This window comes from Eublepharis macularius, chromosome 8 (assembly GCF_028583425.1).
Source record: "Eublepharis macularius isolate TG4126 chromosome 8, MPM_Emac_v1.0, whole genome shotgun sequence".
NCBI classification, from domain to species: Eukaryota; Metazoa; Chordata; class Lepidosauria; order Squamata; family Eublepharidae; genus Eublepharis; species Eublepharis macularius.
This window is the reverse complement of record NC_072797.1, coordinates 17,262,233-17,282,640: the sequence shown is the minus strand read 5'-3', so window position 1 is coordinate 17,282,640 and position 20,408 is coordinate 17,262,233. Positions and strand designations below refer to the sequence as shown.

The 20,408-nt window shown below is 45.4% G+C and overlaps 1 protein-coding gene across 3 annotated transcripts in view; it reads right to left on the bottom strand.

Annotated features, from left to right (window-relative positions):
* Positions 1–20,408, bottom strand: part of RAB27B (RAB27B, member RAS oncogene family) — a 161,902-nt gene that overhangs the window by 108,355 nt on the left and 33,139 nt on the right. Inside the window, exon 1 of one of the 3 annotated variants that reach the window (XM_054987679.1) lies at positions 4,781–4,795. The exons of the other annotated variants lie outside the window; for them this stretch is intronic. The gene's annotated coding sequence lies outside the window, so the exon portion shown is untranslated. Of the gene's footprint in view, positions 1–4,780; positions 4,796–20,408 lie in introns of those variants that run through there. 3 annotated transcript variants of the gene reach the window in all.

Below are 20,408 nucleotides of genomic sequence, written 5' to 3'. Positions count from 1 at the left end.
CATTCTCTGGTGCTTTTGAGAACAGAAATGGACTCAAGTCTTGCCCACAAACCCTAAAGCTCCCAGAGAGCAATCCTTAAAGAGATTGTGAAAGTATGAATTCTTGTCCATTGACACCCACAAAACACTCCTCTTCCCATGGGGGTTGCTAAGTAATCTTTGGTTACTCAGAGATACAGTGAGGTGTAGTGGCTAAAATGCTGGGTTTGGATGAGGGAAACGGGGGTTAAAATCCCTGCAGAGGAACAAAGCTTATTGAAATTCAGGGGAATCTATTTCGTAAGGTCATTGTGAGGATAAAATGCTATTCGGAACTTCTGGAGTGAAACAAGCATTATAAATAAAAGGGAAATGGTGCCTATAAGAAGGTCTCACTGAGCTATGAGAGCCAGTGTTGTTTAACAGGTAGAGTGTCTAAGATCTAGAAGGTCAAAGTTCGAATCCCCAGTTTGCCTGTGAAAGTTACTGACTGACCTTGGGTCAGACGCACATTCTCCTAACCTACCTCACAGGGTTGTTGTGAGGATGTAAGAGAACAATGTAAGCCCCAATGGGGGAAATACACTTGCCAACCTCCAAGTGGGACCTGGAGATCTCCTAGAATTACAACTGATCTCCAGACTGCAGAGATCAGTTGCCCCGGACAAAAAGGCTGCTTAAGAGGGTGGGCTAGGACATTAAACCCCTGTGAGGTCCCTGCCCTCCACAGGTTCTGCACCTAGATCTCCAGGAATTTTCGAGCTTGGAGTTGGCAACTCTGGTAGGGAGGGACCTCAATGAGGTTTAATATCTAGGTCCTCCAAAGCAGGCATTTTCTCCAGGGGAACTGATCACTATTGTCTGGAGACGTTGGCAATTCCAGGAGATCTGGAGATCGGCAACTTTAGACCAATATGAAAATACATTCTGTTGCTTGTGTCTGCTTCAGGATTTCTGAAGTGCAGACAGACATCAATCACAGCCCTTTTTCCTCAATCCATCCCCCCCCCCACACTCCCTACAAAACCATGGCAACACCAATTGGGGACATTAGGACCCTGCCCCCACCACCTTGGTGCCAGGCTGCCTGAGGAATATGTTTATTCCCCAAGAAGCCAGCCTGGTTTTTTGTAACTGTTGATGGGATTCCAAATATCTAGAATTACAAAGTTCAGATTTGGAAATATTCAGAATATGACATTACTGGGTGAATTCTGATTATTTCTGAATCCAAAGTGCATGTTCTCCATAGTCATTCAGCCCCACACCAATGTTTAATTTGGTCCATGCTGCTCCGGCAAAAAAGAATGCAACCAAGCAAAGCCTAGATTTGTTGGCCTGAAGAATCTTTAAAGAGATGAAAATAGATGGTTTAATTACTAGAATGATTACACTAGAATCTCTCTACCAGCTTTTCGAGACCGCCAGTGCCAAAAGATCCTTATTTTTGTGCAAGTGGGGTGAAACAAGACCGAAGAGGTGAACTTTTCATTGAGACCTAATGACAGAGGGATCTGGGACAGCTGGTTAAATTTCACATCTTCATCAGGCTGTTAGAGGTAAATTGCTCTGGAAGCAGATCCAGTGAAAGCTCTGACATGTCGGATATACTTTGCCCACCAGCTTGAACCTCCAAGGCTGAGGAGAGATTAAAGGCCAGGTCATGCAGACGAGCTACTTTCATACCTGGACCCTCCTGACTAGACATGGGCACAAACCAAAAAAAAAACAAACCATGGGGTTCATGGTTCGTGGGGCTGGGGCTGAAGTTTGGGCCATTTAAAGGGCCCTGCCACTTGCAAGCAGCAGGTCCCTTTAAACTATCAGCTGACAGGTGGTGAGGGGGGATCCCCCCATGCTGCCTGCCAGCTGATAGTTTAAAGGGCCCTGCTGCTTGCAAGGGGCAGGAAAAGTTTAAATGGCCATTTCCCCGGTCCATTTAAACTGCCCCTTTAATACGAACCAAACAAACCAGTAGATCAGTTCGTGGAAGTTCGTGGAAACAAGCTTCCATGAACCACTGGTTTGCGAACCACGAACCATCTTGGTTCATGCGTTTTTTGGTTCATGTTTAGGTTCGTTCCCATCTCTACTCCTGACTTACCAATTTAGCTCTTAAGATGGCATCCAGAGAGAAAATCCCTCAGCCTGACGCAGATAAAGCCCAGCATGTGAAAGGGGTGCTGAGAGACTTTATAGCTTTACTTGAACAGCTGAAGAATTCTCTTTTGAAGCTTCAAAACAGCTTTGATCACCTGCCCAAGACCAAAAATGGGAAGCCTGGAAGTGATGTCACCAAAATAAATGATTAAGGAGATTAAGGAGATACTATATACCGAAGATACTATTTTGGTGATGAAACTGTCAAACATTTTTCCTCTCACTTTTTGCACAGGAGTCAACTTGCACCTCTAATAATCAGATATCTATAAAATTCATTTGTTTTTTAATTTCCTGTTACTCTGTGAACCCTTCTGATCTATTTGATGTCTTTTTATGAACCATTTCCTCAACGGCGAATAATAGGTGTGAATGAGTAATAAACTGTGTGGTCTGTTAATTTTTAAAAAATAATAAATTGCATGCAAGTGCATTCAGGCTTCAGATCAGGACCCTGAAAGAAAGGAGGAAGATATTTAACCTTCAAGTTCAAACTTCAAGTCCAAAATTTTGCTAATTGAAACCAGAATCCTCATACTATTAGCAGTTATATCCCCTCCCCTGTGGCCCCAATCCAAACTGACTGAAGGAGATTTGCTATCTGATCTCTGGGACGTCTGTTTTGGCCCACAGACACTTCCGATATGCAGAATGACAGGAAAGAGCAAAGAATGGTTACGATATGGGAGGCTCGCTGTGGCAAAGGCTAAGAATTCCTGTTTGAAAGGGTTGGCCCTCTTCAAGTTTCAACAAAGGAAGAACTCTGAGATCACTTTAGAATTCTGAAGTTTACTCAGCATATAGAGTAGTGACTTTATACCAAGGAACACCTGCAAATTAAATACTGTGCACTGTAATATCAGTCAATATTTACATGCCAGCTATGGGACACTCCCCCTGTGAGACTAGTAGGATAAATAAAAAGTAGCATTTACTTAGTATCTCTGTTAGTTTGGTGTAAAAACATGGCAGTAAAGAGTGCCTGTTAAAGAGACAAGGGGCTTATTATTTCAATGTTCGCCTTCTTGCTTGTATCACATTGGTACAAATAATTTAATTCTGTGTAAAATATGGACGGGTAAAAGACTCCACTGAGTCATATCAGGCTTACCAAGGGTGGGTACTTAAATTCCACAGTGAGACTGCTGTGTACATTCACTTGTTACTTCTGTTTCTAAGTAAGTTCCTTATTTTTTTTACAGTAGTGGTGCAGGATTTAAAAACGGCAAGCTTAAATGCATAATATACTTTGTCATCATGATAGCTCTGCTCTCCCCAATCCCTGGACCAATTTTTGCAACATGTTTAAAATGTTTGCATTTAAAAAAAACAAAAACGGTGATGAATGAACACAAACATTTTGTTGATATACAGAATCCTTTGAGATTATTTTAATGTAAAGGAGGAAACAGGACTCCTACTATGGGTGAATAAATTGCTGTGAATTTTAGGGAAGTGATATCATTATCATTTTACATTCTTCTATTTTTAATAAATAAAGCAATAAAATGACAATAACATATGTACAATTGTAAGGGTGAATATGTATAAAAGGGGCCGAGAAAAGGAAACATTTTTTTTGTATCTGGATTCATTACCCAGATAACTTGAACATATGTCGGAAAAGAGATTTTTTCATTTCTACATTAAACTATCCATTTTGGGCTACAAATGCTTTGCCAGTTATGAATCTAGGATCTATTTATGGAGGGATGAAGAAAAAAGATATTGAGATTATGCCTAGAGAATTAATTGATATTACATTCCCTCTCTCTTCTGTGCAGCTCAAGCCAGCAAGTATAGTTCTCCGACCTGAGCACTCAGACCAGTTCATGTTAGGGTTGCCAGCTCCAGGTTGAGAAATTCCTGGAGATTTAGAGGATGGAGGTCATTTTCACACGTCCTTATTGTAGTGCCACAATAGCGCATTGTATCAAAATTCTTCCGTTATACTTACACATGCATATGTGAATACCCATTATCCCCCTGTAATCATTGCATTTTCCTCAAACACACAGATTTTCCATTTATTCCACTTTGTGACACTTCTTTAGCGCTTTTTTCACTTGCATGAGAACGACTGGAAACACTTCTCCAGAGACTTCCCACCCTTCCCATCCTCCTTTTTCTGTTTCTGAATCATAGGCAGAGATTTTCCTGCCCAAGACCAGGAGTTCTGCAAACTTTTGCAGGCTCCTGGAAACAGTCAAGCCCCATTTCTTTTCTTTTTTTATAAACGGAAACTTTGATTGCACTATTGCAATGTCTCGTTCAACGGGAACCAACCACGGACAGCTGAATATTTACAACCATAGAAATCAATTGTTTCATGTGTACTGTTAAATATGTACTGTTAAATATGCACTGACCATAAACTTTGCATGCAAAAGATCCCAGTTTTGATCTCTAAATAAAGCATGTGTTAGGGAAGATTTTTCTCTGGAGATCTCTGAGAGGCGTTGCCAGAGTAGACATTACTGGGTTACCTGGACCAACGAACTGAATCAGCGCATGACAACTTCCCGTCATGAGATACTTAGACCGAACTCCACTGAAATATGTGCATTCATGTGTATCAGTTATACGATCCCAAATTGTATACAAGGAAAAACTACTTTATAATATTTATTGGCCTACAGACCTGGTTTCTTTTCCTTATTCTATCTGAAGTCGTGTATCGTTGTCATGTGCTTGTTTCTCTGGAAAGCTTTAAACATACTTTTTAGTCGATTAAAAAACATCTCTTCCAGGTATAAAATAACATTGCAGGAAGGGTAATCTCCTATTCAAGGATGGCAAAACAAACATCATTAGAGGAGAATGTTTATGCTCGTACATACAACGCTAGGCCGCCATGTTGATTATTAGGGTTGCCAGGCCTCCTCGATCTCCCAGCGGGAGATTGGGGCCTGGCTCTTACCTGAGTGTGGGGGGGGGGTGCGCGTGCACAGAGCGCGTGCGCTCCTGCAAGCGCAATGACGGCACTTAGTGATGTCACCACGCAGCCCATTTTGGGCGTGGATTGGGCCCGTTGTGGGCCCCTGTGGAGTGCAGGAGCATTCCTGTGCTCTGCAGGGGCCCACAACGGGCCCAATCCACGCCAAAATGGGCCCAATCTGTTCCCATTTTGGCGCTGATTGGGTCCATTTTGGCACGGATTGGGCCTGTTTTAGGCCCCTGTGGAGTATGGGAGCATTCCTGCACTCTGCAGGGGCCCACAATGGGCCCGATCCATGCCAAAATGGGGGTCTGGCAGCCCTATTGATTGTGTAAAGGGGAATTTCATTTTTGAGCTGGGGAAAAATATCCATCTCCTACTACCGCAATAAAACAAAACCAGACGCGCCTTCACTATCTTAGGGAAGCTGGCCTAAGCGCTAACGAGGCTCCAAGAAAGCTGCTAAGTGCTACTGAGGCAGTTTTGGCTGCAGCTTGGCTTGTTTCAGGTTTCCTCAGGCCATGAGCAGCCACGGAAATGAAGCACAATAAATTATTCCAATACACCGCCAGAATCCCAAGTGAGGTTCCCCAAGAGTCTGCTGGGCCTAGTTACAGAGGCAGTGAGCTTGGCCCTGTGCTGTATTATTTCCGGTCCATAAAGCAAAATGCAGTCCCTTCCATGGTAATAATCCCATTGTAATAACTCCAGAGAGGGTAGCTCTGTTATTTTGTTACAGCAAAACTAAGCAGGAGTTTTGCTGGAGCTTAAAGTGATTGCACAGTATGCTACATGCAAGGAGTGTCCTGACCAGCAGAACTGGGGCCCACAAGGCCTGTTCCCACCCCCCAGAGACCTGCTGCAGTGGCAATAAAAGTGTGGGAGGGGGGGCTGCCAAGTGGCAGCACCAGTGGCAGAGGAGTGGCAGCACCCCTTCTCTACTGCCAGAACCCCATGCATCCAGCTACCCCCACCCCTCCTCTTTTTTTGCTGCTACCACAGCTCATCATTGCAGGGTGGTAGGGGGGAAAGAAGGGACAGGAGAGATCTGGGGATGCTGCCTTTTGTGCAGGAGGCTGTAAACCTTTCATCCCGTGAAGGCCACAAAAATGGATGCAACATACCAGCGGTTTCACAACATACCAACATACCAACAAATGGATGCAACATACCAGCCAGGTCCCCTACCCTCTGGGTGGAGGGTGGGAGGCCCAGCACTTACATTTCCAGAAAGTTACATCATTGTGTGAGCCATGAGCCACCCTGGGACAGCTCATGCACTGTACAGGAGCCCTATCCTGGCCTTATCCAGGCTGATTCGACCCCAATTCTGGCTGATTTGGGCCCAGGACCGTGCCACACAGCCCGGGAGCACACCCTGGGAGGCACATTTCCCCCCACTGGCCAGGTAGGTGGGGGGTGGAGGGTGGGAGCCGGGGATCCTCCACCCACAGCGGGGGACTGGCAACCCTACCTTACCCTCCTGGTGGGAGGGGGTTAGGGTTGCCATCCTCCACGTGGTGGCTTGAGATCTCCCAGAATTACAATTGATATCTAGGCAACAGAGGTCAATTCCCCTGGAGAAAAGGGCTGCTTTGGAGGGTGGAATCTATGGCATCATACCCCACTGAAGACCCTCCCCTCCCAAACCCTGCCTTCTCCAGTCTTTTCTTCCAAAATCTCCAGGAATTTTCCAACCCAAACCTGGCAACCCTAGAGGGAGTGGACTTGGCACTCATTTTTTTCTTTTTAGATTCAGCCCGTTTGGGGCCCAAATCAGGCCTCTATGACGCGTGGGAATACTCCTGTGGTGACGTGATGATGTCACTCCCAGAAGTGATGCTGTTGCAGCACCCCAGGAGTGTGCCCTGGAGGCCTGTTCCTCCATCTTCTCCCCCCACTCCCACCCCCTGCCACCAGAAACAGCAGCCCTAGACATGCCTCACTTTCTGCACAGTCATCTGTGATGGTCAGAGCCAAGCCCACCCACCCCTTTTTCAATATCTGCCAATCCCATTTGAATCCTATTGGCAAGGCGGAGAAGCCAGCAATGACCAAGCAGGGCCTCTCGGACTCTTGGAGGATGAAGGAAGGGGCGAAGGGGGCGGAATTTTAAAAAAACACACAGTTTAACTGATGGTGAGTTAGAGCCAAGCTACAAGTGACATCTTACACAGATTGGACACTTGTCAGCTTCCCTCAAGTTTTGATGGGAAATGTAGGCATCCTGGTCTTGCAGCTGTAATGGAGAGCTAAGCTGTAAAACCAGGACGCCTACATTTCCCATCAAAACTTGAGGTAAGCTGACAAGTGTCCAACCTGTGTAAGGTGTCACTTGTAGCTTGGCTCTGAGATAACATTTCAGGTTCAAAAATGGTGCAGAACTTCACACACACTTCACAGTGCTCCTGACCAAAGGGGGGGCCCTTAGAACAGTTTAAAGGAGTTTCCAGGTGGGAACTCCCTTTTCAAAACTACTGTGCACCCCCAAACCAAACTTGCATCTTGCCTGGTGTGACCTGGAGTCTAGGGTGGGCCACACTGTTTTATGGTTCTCTCTTGTATACTGTGTAGAGAAAGCTACGTGACAAGCTGCAATCTGTAAGTTTACAACTGTGTAGCCGTGGGAAAAGTTAAAAAATTGAAATGGAAAGTCTTTTTAATTTCCATTCAGAAGCCACCAACAGTTACTGGTCCCCTGCTTTGACACATGTATTAATTATTGCTATAAGTAACTGTATCCTTGATTCTCAGCCGTTACAGAAAGCTACAATTGTTTAGAGAGTTGATTGTCCATTATTTATTCCCCTTCCCAATAAAATAAACTTGATCAAATTTTCTGAGATCCTCTTTGATCCATAAAAGAGGGGACAAGGTCTAGAGAGATTTCTGCCAAGGAAGGGCAGAGGAGCTTCCGTAATATAAGAAACATAGAGCTGGAAGATAGATGCAGAGGAGTTAGCCGTGTTAGTCTGTAGTAGCAAAATCAAAAAGAGTCCAGTAGCACCTTTAAGACTAACCAACTTTATTGTAGCATAAGCTTTCGAGAATCACAGTTGTCTTCCTTAACAGAAGCAAACTGATCTCCATATCAGAAGCTACTGTTTGCATCTACTCCGCCCTCCCCTCTCCACCTATATATCTGACCAGTTTCTTCTTGCCCTCCATGCATCTGACGAAGAGAACTGTGATTCTTGAAAGCTTATGCTACAAAAAAGTTGGTTAGTCTTAAAGGTGCTGTTGGACTCTTTTTGATAGAGCTGGAAGGTATCCCCGTGGGTCATCTAGTCCCAACACCCTGCACAACACAGGAAATTCACAGCTACGCTGTTCCTTGTCTCAGGTTACAGAGGGGGACATGCAGTAGAGACACAGAGAGAGAGAGTTCAGGATATGTGCACCCCACCTTTCTGCTCTACCGGTGCTATCCCCTTGATCTGTTTATCACTACTCCCAGGGAACTTCCAAGCTCCTGTTGCGTGCCTCTGCCTCCACTTGGGGATTTTTTTTAATGGCATTGTTATGGGTATAACCACTTCATTTCTGGAGAAAAGCTGGAAGTAGCAGCAGGTAGCTCTAGGAATCTAGCTGTAGAGTTTCCAGTGATTCGGAGAGTTACCAGCCAGTTTCCCCCGGAAATGACATCATCATGCTTGTGACATTACCCCCTCCCATTCTGTCCCCGTTCCCAAACCTCACACCAATTGCTAGGATCAGCCTGACATCTCTACCTCAGGGGTGGCTTTATTTTAAATAGGGCCAAGGCCCAGCAGGCCAGTAAATAAAGTTTTTAGTGGCTTCTGCATCAGCTGGGGGTAGGTAACGAGTGGAGAAATGTGGCATGGGTTTTCCTCCTCAGAGCCAAGCTACAAGTGACGAATGACACTTGCCTGGCAAGTGAACAGACTCACGTGTATTCCTCCCTGCTCACTTGTGCTCCACTTGCGCTCTACGTAGTGATCAAGTGGAGGGCAAGTGGAGGGCAAGTGAACAGGGAGGAATACACATGAGTCTGTTCACTTGCCAGGCAAGTGTCATTCATCACTTGTAGCTTGGCTCTCAGACCTCCAACAAAGACCAGGGTTGCAGAGGCAGGCAATGGCAAACCACCTCTGTTAGTCTCTTGCCATGAAAACCCCTCTGGGATCGCAATAAGTCAGCTATGACTTCACGGCACTCTCCACCACCACCATACACAAGTTATTTATATTTGTGCTACCGTAAAGAGGACAGCAGCCTTGTGTTGAGGTGAGGCTTTCCCTCCAAAAGCACCAGATTAACTTCTTTCTCCTGCTCCTCTAACATCCCCTTAGATCATCACACAGTCCAAGTTTTTCAGTGGCAGCAAGGGCAACAGCGTCCTCAGGTGCCACCCACTGCCACTGCAGTCACCTAAAAGTCACTTTTGTTGACTTCAAGGGTCATAGAAGATTGTAATGCTGTTGAGGATTGTACTGCTAGTCTGGGGCTGTGGAGCTCACTTAATCCTAGACAAGAGAGCAATTTTTCTACACTATACCCCAATGATCTCCTACCATTGTCAGGAATATTGATTTGAAAAAAAACCTGCATTGCTGGCTTTGTCTTGCAGCCTCACATTGTCTCCAGCTGAACAAACAGAGGGAACGATGGCTGTTCAGGAGGAAGCCAGGCTCCTGTTAATGATGCACCGTACTTGAAAAACAGGTTTTGCGATTTTGAAGCACTGGGATTTTGTCCAAGAAAGCCAGCTGAGGAAAAGAACTTGCTTTTGCCAGTTCTGCTAAGAGACGCACCAGGAGGCACAAGCACGCTTTCATTTGTTTCAAGACATTTCCCTTGATTCTCGAAAGGTAGGTCAACCAGTTGAAATTAAGCTACATCAGTTGCGAATACATAAGAAAACTCCGCTTTTAGCTTAACCAGAAAAACTATTATCAACTTAATCCATAACAAGAAAAATAGAAGAGCTTTTTAATGTAAGAAAAGCCTGCCCTTGAGGGGGGAAATTTGCATTAAGGATGCTGCAAGGATTTCAGTTGTTCAGTGCCGTTCAAATTAATCCATGCATTGGTTTATAGGTGGCTCTGGAAACCTTATTTCGTTCAATGACTTTAGTCAGGAAATTGTAAAGTGGTGCAGAATTTAGGTTAAAAGCCTAGAGACTCAGAACCAAGCTACACGAGATGCCCGACACGTGGCGGGTTCGCACAAGTTTACCTGGGAAATATAGTCAGAGACTGCTTCCTCTCTCTGTGAGAATGGAAGGTCGAGTAGCAGTGGCGGCAACAGCAGCAGCCTCAGCAGCTCCTTCTGCTGCTGCTACTCTAAGCGAAGCAGAGTGGATCCGGTTGGGTTTTCCTCTGGGAGTTCGGGGGGTGGGGAAAGTCAGAGCAACAGCAGGGCCAGAAGGACAGGAGAGAACGAGTCAGCGAGGGGAGCCCGAATCTGGCAGGCAGCTAGCAGTGGCAGAAGGCTCTCTTGGGCTCTCTTCACTGACTCTTTCGCTCCGGTTGTTCTGGCCCTGCTGCCACTGCTGGCCTGACTACACTTCCCAGGTAAATTTGCACGAACCCGCCACGTGTTGGACGTCTCGTGTAGCTTGGCTCTCAGATATCAGGATTTGGAGATGGCCTTGGCCTGCTCCCCTTCCCTCCAGAGCCAGTCCCCAGCCCCTGATCTTGGTGTCCTATGTTCCCTACTTGAACCTTCTTACCCTTGAATATGTTGCCACTGCTTCCTCATTTAAAAAGTATGGCATATATGTGCTTCACACATTTATTAGCAGTGGTAAGCATAGTGGTACTATGCGCCTGACATCTGACATCTGCCCAATACATTTAGTAATTTCTACCAGTCCATTCTTCAGCTGTTAATATCATTTTGTGCGTAGGATTGCCAGGCTGCGCCTGGCAACCAGCAGGTGATTGGGTGGGATGGGGACATGGGGGGCTGCCATCAGCAACGGTATGACACCAGTTCTGGGGGAACCATAGAGTTTTCAGAGAGGTGGGACATCACTTCAAAGTTTTTCCAAAAGTGATACCAGTAGCCTCTAGGAATTACTGGAAACTTGATAGTTTTACCAATGATAGAGTTTCCAATGATCCCTAGAGAGGAATGGTGTCACTTCTGGGTTTTATAGAAGTACTTTCAATTATTTGTCATTCTCACACCAGCTGCTGGAGTGCTAGCAGGCAAGGCCTGCTGGGGCAGGAGATCTCTCATACCCTGCAGTTACATGGCAACCCTATGTGCATGTAGTTTCTCCTTTGGAACTTTCCAGGTCTGCTTCAACTTGGCATGCTCACTTCAATTAAATGAAACTGGAACTCTCTTTACAAGGAGAGGAATTTAAGTTTTCTGTACACAGGGAAGGAAAATAATATCCTTCCAACTGAATCTAACACTTCATATATCTGATGAAGTTTGTGCTACGATAAATTAATTAGTTGTTAAGGAGTCACAAGACTCTTCTCTAATTTGGCTGCAGCAGACTAAAATAGCTACCCCTCAAGCTAAATGTGTAGGTTTTTAAAGAGTTGGGTCTGGGCTCCCTAGACCCAATTTGAGTTCCCTGCAGTTACATGGCAGCTTTGAACAATAGCTGTTAAAAAATAAAAGAGAGCCCAAACAGCCACAGAATGCCTCCATGAGGGGAAGAGGGGCTCTTCCTTCCTTCTCAAGCCATTTCCCTGTGTGAAATAACAGGGGAGGGAGGTTTTCCCCTTGATTTTTCTGCTCCACATGGAGTATTCTGGGCACGTGGAGCAGCACAAATGGGGGGGAAATGTCCTCCATGCTATTATGACGCGGAGAAATGCCTTCTGAGGGGAGATCCCCTTCTCCCCCCATGGATGTATTCTGAGGCTGTTTGGGGTCTCCTTTATTCTTTAACAGCCATTTACTTTTTAACTGCTGTATGGTTGTGGAAACCCAGTTTGGGTCTGGGGATCCAAGATCCTTTAAAAATCTGCATGTTTCACTTTACCCCATATTTGCTCCCGTAAGCAGTCTTTTATAACATGCTGGTATCATCTATGGGGCCCTGACCTGGATATCCCAGGTGAGCCTGATCTCGTCAGATCTCAGAAGCTGGGTCAGCCTTGGTTAATAATCGGATGGGAGACCTCCAGCGAAGACCAGGGTTGCAGACGCAGGAAATGGCAAACCACCTCTGATAGTCTCTTGCCATGAAAACCCCATCAGGGGTCGCCATAAGTCAGCTATGAATGAGGGCACTCTCCACCACTACCAAGGGCTACGGGACTCCTCGTCTTCAGGTTTTCTGGCTTCTTATCCCAGCACGGCCCGCCATGCTACCACACCCAGTTACATTCCCTCCAGGTTTGTGTTCTGCTGGCATCCTCTGTCCTTTTCACAGGGCCGGGTGCCTGTGGAGCATTTCTTTCCCTGACAGTTGCTTAAAGATCCCCATGAGGTTTTCTTGGAAATGCTTCTTCTCACTGAATCCCAGCAGGGATCCAGATTTCATCTCTTCAATGCTCTCGCTCCCCACTCCAAATAAATTGACATCCCAAATGTCTGTTCAGATTAACACTCCTCTTTTCGAACTCTCTAGATTGGCTTCAACTTGGCATGCTCATTTCAATTAAATGGAAGTGGAACTTCCTTTACAGGGTGGGGAATGTGGTTTTTTTTGTGCACTGTGAGGGGAAAGCGTTAACAGAACACCCCCCCCCCCGCTACGATTAAGGATGCCGCCAGCTTGCTAGCAAACATGTTTGGCAGGCCAATGCACAATCTGACAGACATGATAGCTCATGAGCCAAGCCTCGTATCCGTTTGGTACATTGCCACCTGATTTGAACAGCAATCAAACAGCCTTGCAGCTGCACAGTAACTTTTTCCTTTTCTTGTGGTAGTTGAATTTATTTCCCTTGCCTTGTATGACATTTGCATCTGTGCAGTCGATTAAATCAATCGTCCTCCAGGGATCATGGATAGTTGCGTCAGGGAATTAAATGGCATGGGAGGGGAACTACACTTCCCATAAGGCTGTGAGAAAATGGACATGCACAGAATAACAACACAGATGATTCCAAAGGTAAGAGTTTTACAGCATCCCTAGTTACAATGATTCTCATTTAAGCTTTAATACAAACGTATGGAAATGAAGTAAGTGACAACATTGCGTAGACCTTCTGTGTAAAGTACCATCAAGTTACAGCCAACTAATGGCAACCCCTGAAAGTTCGCAAGGCAAGAGACAAAGAGAGGTGGTTTGCCATCGCCTGCCTCTGCACAGCGACCCTGGACTGCCTTGGTGATCTCCCATCCATGTACTAACCAGAGCAGACCCTGCTTAGCTTCCAAGATCTGACAAGATGGACCATCCAGGTCAGGACAGGAGGACATAGACATTTTAGACATTGCTATTAAGATGCTGTTAAGGACTGCGGGAAGAGTGGGCTTCTAAACATTTTGTTGGCTACTTCTTGTAACTGCATTTCAACACACCTTGGGAAGTAGCAAGGAGACAGTCGACATTAGAAAGTCCTACCTAATGTGATGGTAAAACAGCAAGTTAAAAAACATTGCAATTGGGAATATTCAAAATAGAGTTGACAGCTCCAGGATGGGAAATTCCTAGAGATTTGGGAGCCTGGGGAAGGTGGGATTTGGGGAGGGGAGGGACCTCAGCAGCATATAATGCCATAGACTTCACCCCCCCCCCCCAAAGCAGCCATTTTCTCCAGTGGAACTGATCTTTCTGAAGCCTGGAGATCAGTTGTAATTCTGGGAGATCTCCAGCCACCACCTGGAGATTGACAAGCCTAGTTTAAAGCATGATCCAGCTCCCCAAGGAAGCAATGGCAACAATTGGGGGGGGCGATAATGTTTTCAGAATTAATGGGTTTGCAGATTCCCACCTCAAAGCAGAAGAATCTAGACAGTTCCACTATCGGAACGCTCTGTGCCCTTCAATCATCTTGACTTTCTTCCTCTTGGTTCATTTTTCTCAGATATGGATCCTGATGTTAATCAAACGCTATCAAGCTTAATCATGCTGCTACAAAGGAGATAGATTCTCAAAATTTCTGACCTGTTCCTTCCTTCTGCTGTTTCCAGCTTCTAAGCAATAATTCATTACCGTCATATGAAATATTAAAAGCAGCACATTCTGCAGTGTCCTATTTATCTGTAGATTTTTCTTTGTCCCTTTCCACAGTGCTATTAAACTCGCTCCCAGCCAGTTACGACTTCTGTAGACACATTTCTATTATGGTATATAATAAAGCAACTCATCTTCTGCTCTTTTGTGTCGTGCTAGGAAGATGGAGAAAAGCACAAAATTGGTTCCTGTCTATCTTAAGAAGGTTTGGCACACAGTTATATATATAAAAAAATAGAGCCAGTCTAAACCTTTTGGTGTACTAGAATGGGTTTCTGAAATGGATTTTTAAGGACAAATTTAAACCTGACTTAAAAAAAATAAACAAAATGGATGCTGGTACGTGGCACACACTTGTTACAGGGGGCAATTTCATTTCAGATGGCTCACCTCAAACATGCTTGAGGTGGCGGATGTGCTTCTAAGCATGTGCAGAGTGCCTTTTCCTCACTGTTTAGAAAAGCTACCTTGTTCATGCACCTCTGGGCTTGGAAACAAAGCCATCAAGTCTTAAAGTACACTTTCCAAGCAATTTGAAGAAGAAAATCAAACCAGATCTCTTACAAGACATGGCTGGTCCTTATGGACTGAATTTGCAAGAGTTCCTGTCCAGCCAGCCTTTGGTTATTCTATGCGTTTGGTATTTGTATGCAGGAGAATTGAGTCAGGTCCTCTTTATATGATAATATAAACTTCTGTAGTGAACATCATATATAGGGAATAACAACAACAACAACAACATTCGACTTATATACCACCCTTCAGGACAACTTAATGCCCACTCAGAGCAGTTTACAAAGTATGTCATTATTATCCCCACAACAAAACACCCTGTGAGGTGGGTGGGGCTGAGAGAGCTCCAGAGAACTGTGACTAGCCCAAGGTCACCCAGCTGGCTTCAAGTGGAGGAGTGGGGAATCAAACCTGTCTCTCCAGATTAGAGTCCCGTGCTCTTAACCACTACACCACTACAATGGCTACTGAGGGCCAAGCTACAAGTGACGAATGACACTTGAACGGCAAGTGGATTGAGTGGAGCGCAAGTGAACAGGGAGAAATACACTTGCCGTTCAAGTGTCATTCGTCACTTGTAGCTTCGCCCTGAGAGAATGCCAGTGAGTGACAGGTGAGGGAGAGTTAGAGAAGAGATGGGGTCAGCTAGGGAGTCGGTGAAGAGAAAAGGATACTGTGGGTAGGAGGGAAACCTCCTATAGGAGGTGTAAATGGTTTGGAGAAGGTACCACGCACAGCAGTAGACTATATAGCTGGAAGGGGCTGTGGCTCAGTGGCAGAGCATCCGCTTTTCATGCAGAAGTTTCCTTGGTTCAACCCCCAGGAACTCCAATTAAAAGGACCAGACAGTAGGTGACATGGAAGACCTCTGCCTGAGACCCCGGAGAGCGGCTGCCAGTCTGAGTAGATAATACTGGCCTTGATGGAACAATCAGATATTCAGTATAAGGCAGATTTATTTGTTCATGTTTATGTAAGTGCCGTTTAGTTTACTGGGAACCTGGGCTGCTTTACTCGGCCTGCTCCTGAGGCATTGCTCCTGAGGCCTGCTCCTGAGGCATTGCTCCTGAGGCCTGCTCCTGAGGCATTGCTCCTGAGGCATTGCTCCTGAGGCCTGCTCCTGAGGCATTGCTCCTGAGGCTTGCTCCTGAGGCAGGTGGCCTTGGATAATGCCTCTGGCTGAGTGGCTGACAGCATATCAAGGAAGAAGTTGAGAGAGGGAGCTGTTTGGAGATCATTTGGACAAGACTTGCCAGGAGTGTAAAACAGTGAATGAAATAAAAAGCAGGCAGAGGAACATAAGACGTGCCAGAAGAACTAACCTGAAAGTACAAGATGGATTGACATCACCATTCTGTGCTCTGATATGTGCGGTGTTGCAAATGGAAGGTGGGAGCATGAGTCCAGGTTTCAAGCATACACAGTTACATAAGCAAATATATTGCTATAAATACTGAAACGTTAAATTAATTAGGATTTGTTTATCCAATTCATTTGGTATCCCTAAATAATTAAAATTGATCCTTGCTGTTAAAAGACATTGTTTGTACACTGGGATCCTAAACCCTGCTACCCACTTCAACAGCATGCGAAAACCTATCCAAAGGGTAGAGAAATATCACTACCCTTCATTCCACATATGAATATCTTTTACACACACACCCCATTGCAGAGGATGCATATGCCTCAGCGGATGTTTGTCTCCAGACCGATCTGCGCATGTAGACATCAGACTGGCGAGTGTGGCACAAATACCAGCTTGATTCCCCTCTGCTGATGTTGCCATGCACAGATGATGGCAATTTGTTTGAGAAATACAGGTATGCATCGTTTCCATCCACTTTCTCATTAGAGAAGCTCATCTAAAAATTTCCCAATATTTCCTACATTGCCCATGTCAGAAGAGGAGGTAATTTGATCCTTGGATCTAGATCCACAGAAGTAGAAGTGATCTGTTCAAAGCAAGAGGAGAGAGAGAGAGAACTGTTCACGATGAACATTCCTTTCCTCTTCTCTCTCTGGCATGTATTCCTTAAAGCAGAGATGGGGAGGCAACAGAAGGGGCAGATGCCATTGTTGGGTCAACTGCTGTGGTTATGCACAAAGGACACTCCTGCCAGTCCATGGCTGATTCCGCACACGTTGGATAATGCACTTTCAATGTACTTTATCAATTGTTTGAGGTGGATTTTTTGTTCCGCACACGAAAAAATTCGTTCCAAATGATCTGTAAAGAGGATTGGAAGTGCATTATCCAACATGTGCGGAAATCACTATCTTTCACTGCAATTAATGTCTCTTTCTCAAAAACTGTTATTTATTTAATGTCTATTAATACATCTAAGGTCATTTTGACTTGTAAAAGAATTTGTTTCATTGTTGTTTCATTCAGTTATGGCAATCAGCACTCCACTGGTACTTCAGATCCCAGTACTGCCATGAGCTCAGCAGGTGGCCTTGGATATGCCACCCCTCTCAGCCCCATGGCGCGTGCTCCCATCCCCCGCGCCTCCTCCAGTGCCCCCTCCACCACCCCGCGCCCTGAGGCCACCGCCTACCTGGCCTCCATGGGCGCCCCGGCCCTGGTCACATGTCATGTGGCCCCACTCACCTGACTTTCAGCCATTTTGGGCCCGTTTCGGCCTGGATTGGGGCCGCAACAGCCTGGATTGGATTGGTGCCAGGTGGGGGAACCCTCCCCTGCCCAGCACTGACCTGATCTGGGCCATTTCAGCCCCAAACCAGGCCCAAAAGGGCCCAAAAGGCCCTTTTCAGTCATTTAGGACCCCTTTTTGCCATTTTGAGCCCAATTTTGAGCCCAAGGGGTGTGGCATATGCTAATGAGTTGTGCTAATGAGTTCCTCCAGCTCTTTTTCTATGAAATGACCCCTGATAATAACTGACTGAATTTGTTCACTGCTTTGAGTGGGGCACTAATCTGTTGAAGATAGTGGAATATAAGCACAGTTGTTGTTGTTAGTATTATTAGTATTATATCATCATCCATCTCCCCCTGGCCATCCAACAAGATAGCCAGGAAACATCTGCCCATCCAACAAGATAGCCAGGAAACATCTGGCTCCAAGATCGAAAACATCTTCTCAGAGTGACAAGGAAAGACTTGTTTCTGGAGTTTCCTCTCCTTTCATACTGGAAATCTGGAGTCAAGGACTGAAAGCAGAACTTTGACCAGAAAGCCCCCACTCTTGCTCTTTCCTTCTAGCTTGCCACGTGCTCCCAGAGGCTCCGTGGGAGGGTTTCTCCACAGTTTTGGGAATGCTGAGCCACATCCTGGCTCACAAGGAACCCTCAAGCACACGATATTCTGCTTGGAGCATGTCCTTCAGATGCATTTGGGAAGCTGCACAGCTTGTGCTGAGAAGAGCAGTGAGGTGGCCCAGCTCTGAAGTGGAGTGCAGATCTCAGGCAAGCCATGTTAAGAGTGAGTTGGGTCACTTCCTAAGCAAGAGGAGCTGCTGAAACTCAGCACAGAGTGCCTAAGAGTTGCACGCCGTGGCTCAGTTTGGAAGTCAACTCCTTCTGCCCAATAAGAAAGTGGCATCCCTCTGAGGCCGCACATGTATCTGAGCATCTGTCCCTTCGGCACTGGGGAGGCTGACTTCAAAGTGGCACTTAGTGCACAGCTGTTGATCTAAATAGTCCTCTTTTGAGCTGGTAGCTGCTGGAGTTGGATGAAGTCAGTGAGCCAAGCTACAAGTGACGAATGACACTTGCCTGGCAAGTGAACAGACTCACGTGTATTCCTCCCTGTTCACTTGCCATTCACTTGCTCTCCGCTTGATCAAGGGCCAAGCTACAAGTGACGAATGACACTTGAACAGCAAGTGGATTGAGTGGAGGGCAAGTGAACAGGGAGAAATACACTTGCCATTCAAGTGTCATTCGTCACTTGTAGCTTGGCCCTGAGTGGAGAGCAAGTGAATGGCAAGTGAACAGAGAGGAATACACGTGAGTCTGTTCACTTGCCAGGCAAGTGTCATTCGTCACTTGTAGCTTGGCTCAGTGTCTCTGTCCTTCAACCAACTGGCCACTCTGCATCTAGTAAATACGGCATCTTGCCTTTGCCCTATTTTAACATTTCTTTTATTTATTTGAGCATTTCTATCCCTCTTCTTTGGTACATGAAGTATCTTAAAAGTAGAGTTCATCACCATACATCAAAATATTAAAATACACCATCAATAAACAGCACAGCAATCAAAAGAGAATTAAGTATTTATTTATTTGTTAAACTTCATTTATACCCCACCTTTCTCTCCAATGGGACAGATTACATCATTCTCCTTGCTTCCATTTTATCCTCACCACAACCCTGTAAGGTAGATTAGGTTGAAAGTGTGTGACTGGCCCAAGCTCACCCAGTTAGCTTCCACAGCAGAGTGGGTATTCAAACCTGGGTCTCCCAGATCCTAGTCCAATACTCTAACCACTATATTATACTGTCCCAGTAGAGGGGACAAAATCCATATCAATCACTCCACACATAAAATGGGTAATTCAAAGATAAGACAAAAAAACTCAAACATTCTATCTTGCCCCTAAAAATCAAAATGAAAGTTCCCCTAAGGCAGGAGGGAGTTCCGGAGTTTCAGAGCTACCACCCAAAAGGCCCTGTCACTTGTTGCCATCCACTGAAGCTCCTGTGGTGGCAGCACATGAAGCAGGCCTTCATCTACTGATTTCAAGATCCATGTAGGTTGGTGGCAGAGGAGGTGCTCCTTCAGATATCCCAGTCCCAAACAACTTAGGACTTTAAAGCTAGCAGTATGAGTTGGGCCAATAAACCTCTGGCATAAAACTGAAGTAAGATCATTGAAATGACCTACCCCAGACAACAATCATGCAGCTGTACTTTTTAGACAGTTTTATATAGACTTGCCATTCCCTGTCCCCAGCTCCCGTTGTCTGCTGCTGCTTGGAGAAAAATTAAAAAAAACCTTGTGGGCATCCTCTGTGCTGCCACATCACTCCCAGGAAAACCCATAGTGTATTTCTAGGAATCACCAGAAACTCTATGGCTTTACCATAGCATTTCTGGCAATTCCTAGAGCTATCCTACACTACTTCCATGTTTTCCCCAGAAGTGACATAACAGCGCATAGACGTCTCACTTCCCATGTCCCCATTCCCCAAACTTCCCTGGTTTCATTCCTGAAAACTTTAAAAGTTGGCCTACTGTTTAAAAACCACCTGGAACCATCTAGCTATATTATTATTGAGATAGATGCATACACATTCTAGTATGATGTCCTGGGTGATTAAGATCTGCACACTGGCTGTAAATATATTTTGTAGATTTGGAGAGAAGGAAAGTTTCTTCCTGATGAGACAGAAACTGACACTTTAAGTAAACTGTCTCTCTTTAATTCAGAACTTTATGCTTGCGGTTTAAATTGCTTTGATCCAAGTCAGTCCGTCCTGATTCACGGTTAATTATTCCCTCATTTACACATTTTCTTTCTTTTCGGGCTTCAAGCTGTGAATGTCTAGCCCACACTTCCTTCATAATGAGTAAAAGAGGCCTGCTATCTTTGATAAAGAATGATCTGATAGGAGTAAGATCCAGCTCCACTGCTGAAACTAAGCAGCTTTGGTCCAATAAAATGGTTGCCAGCTCAAGCCTGGAAACCAGCAGGAGACCCATGGGAGGTTCAGCAGCAACATTGTGACATCGTCAGTGAT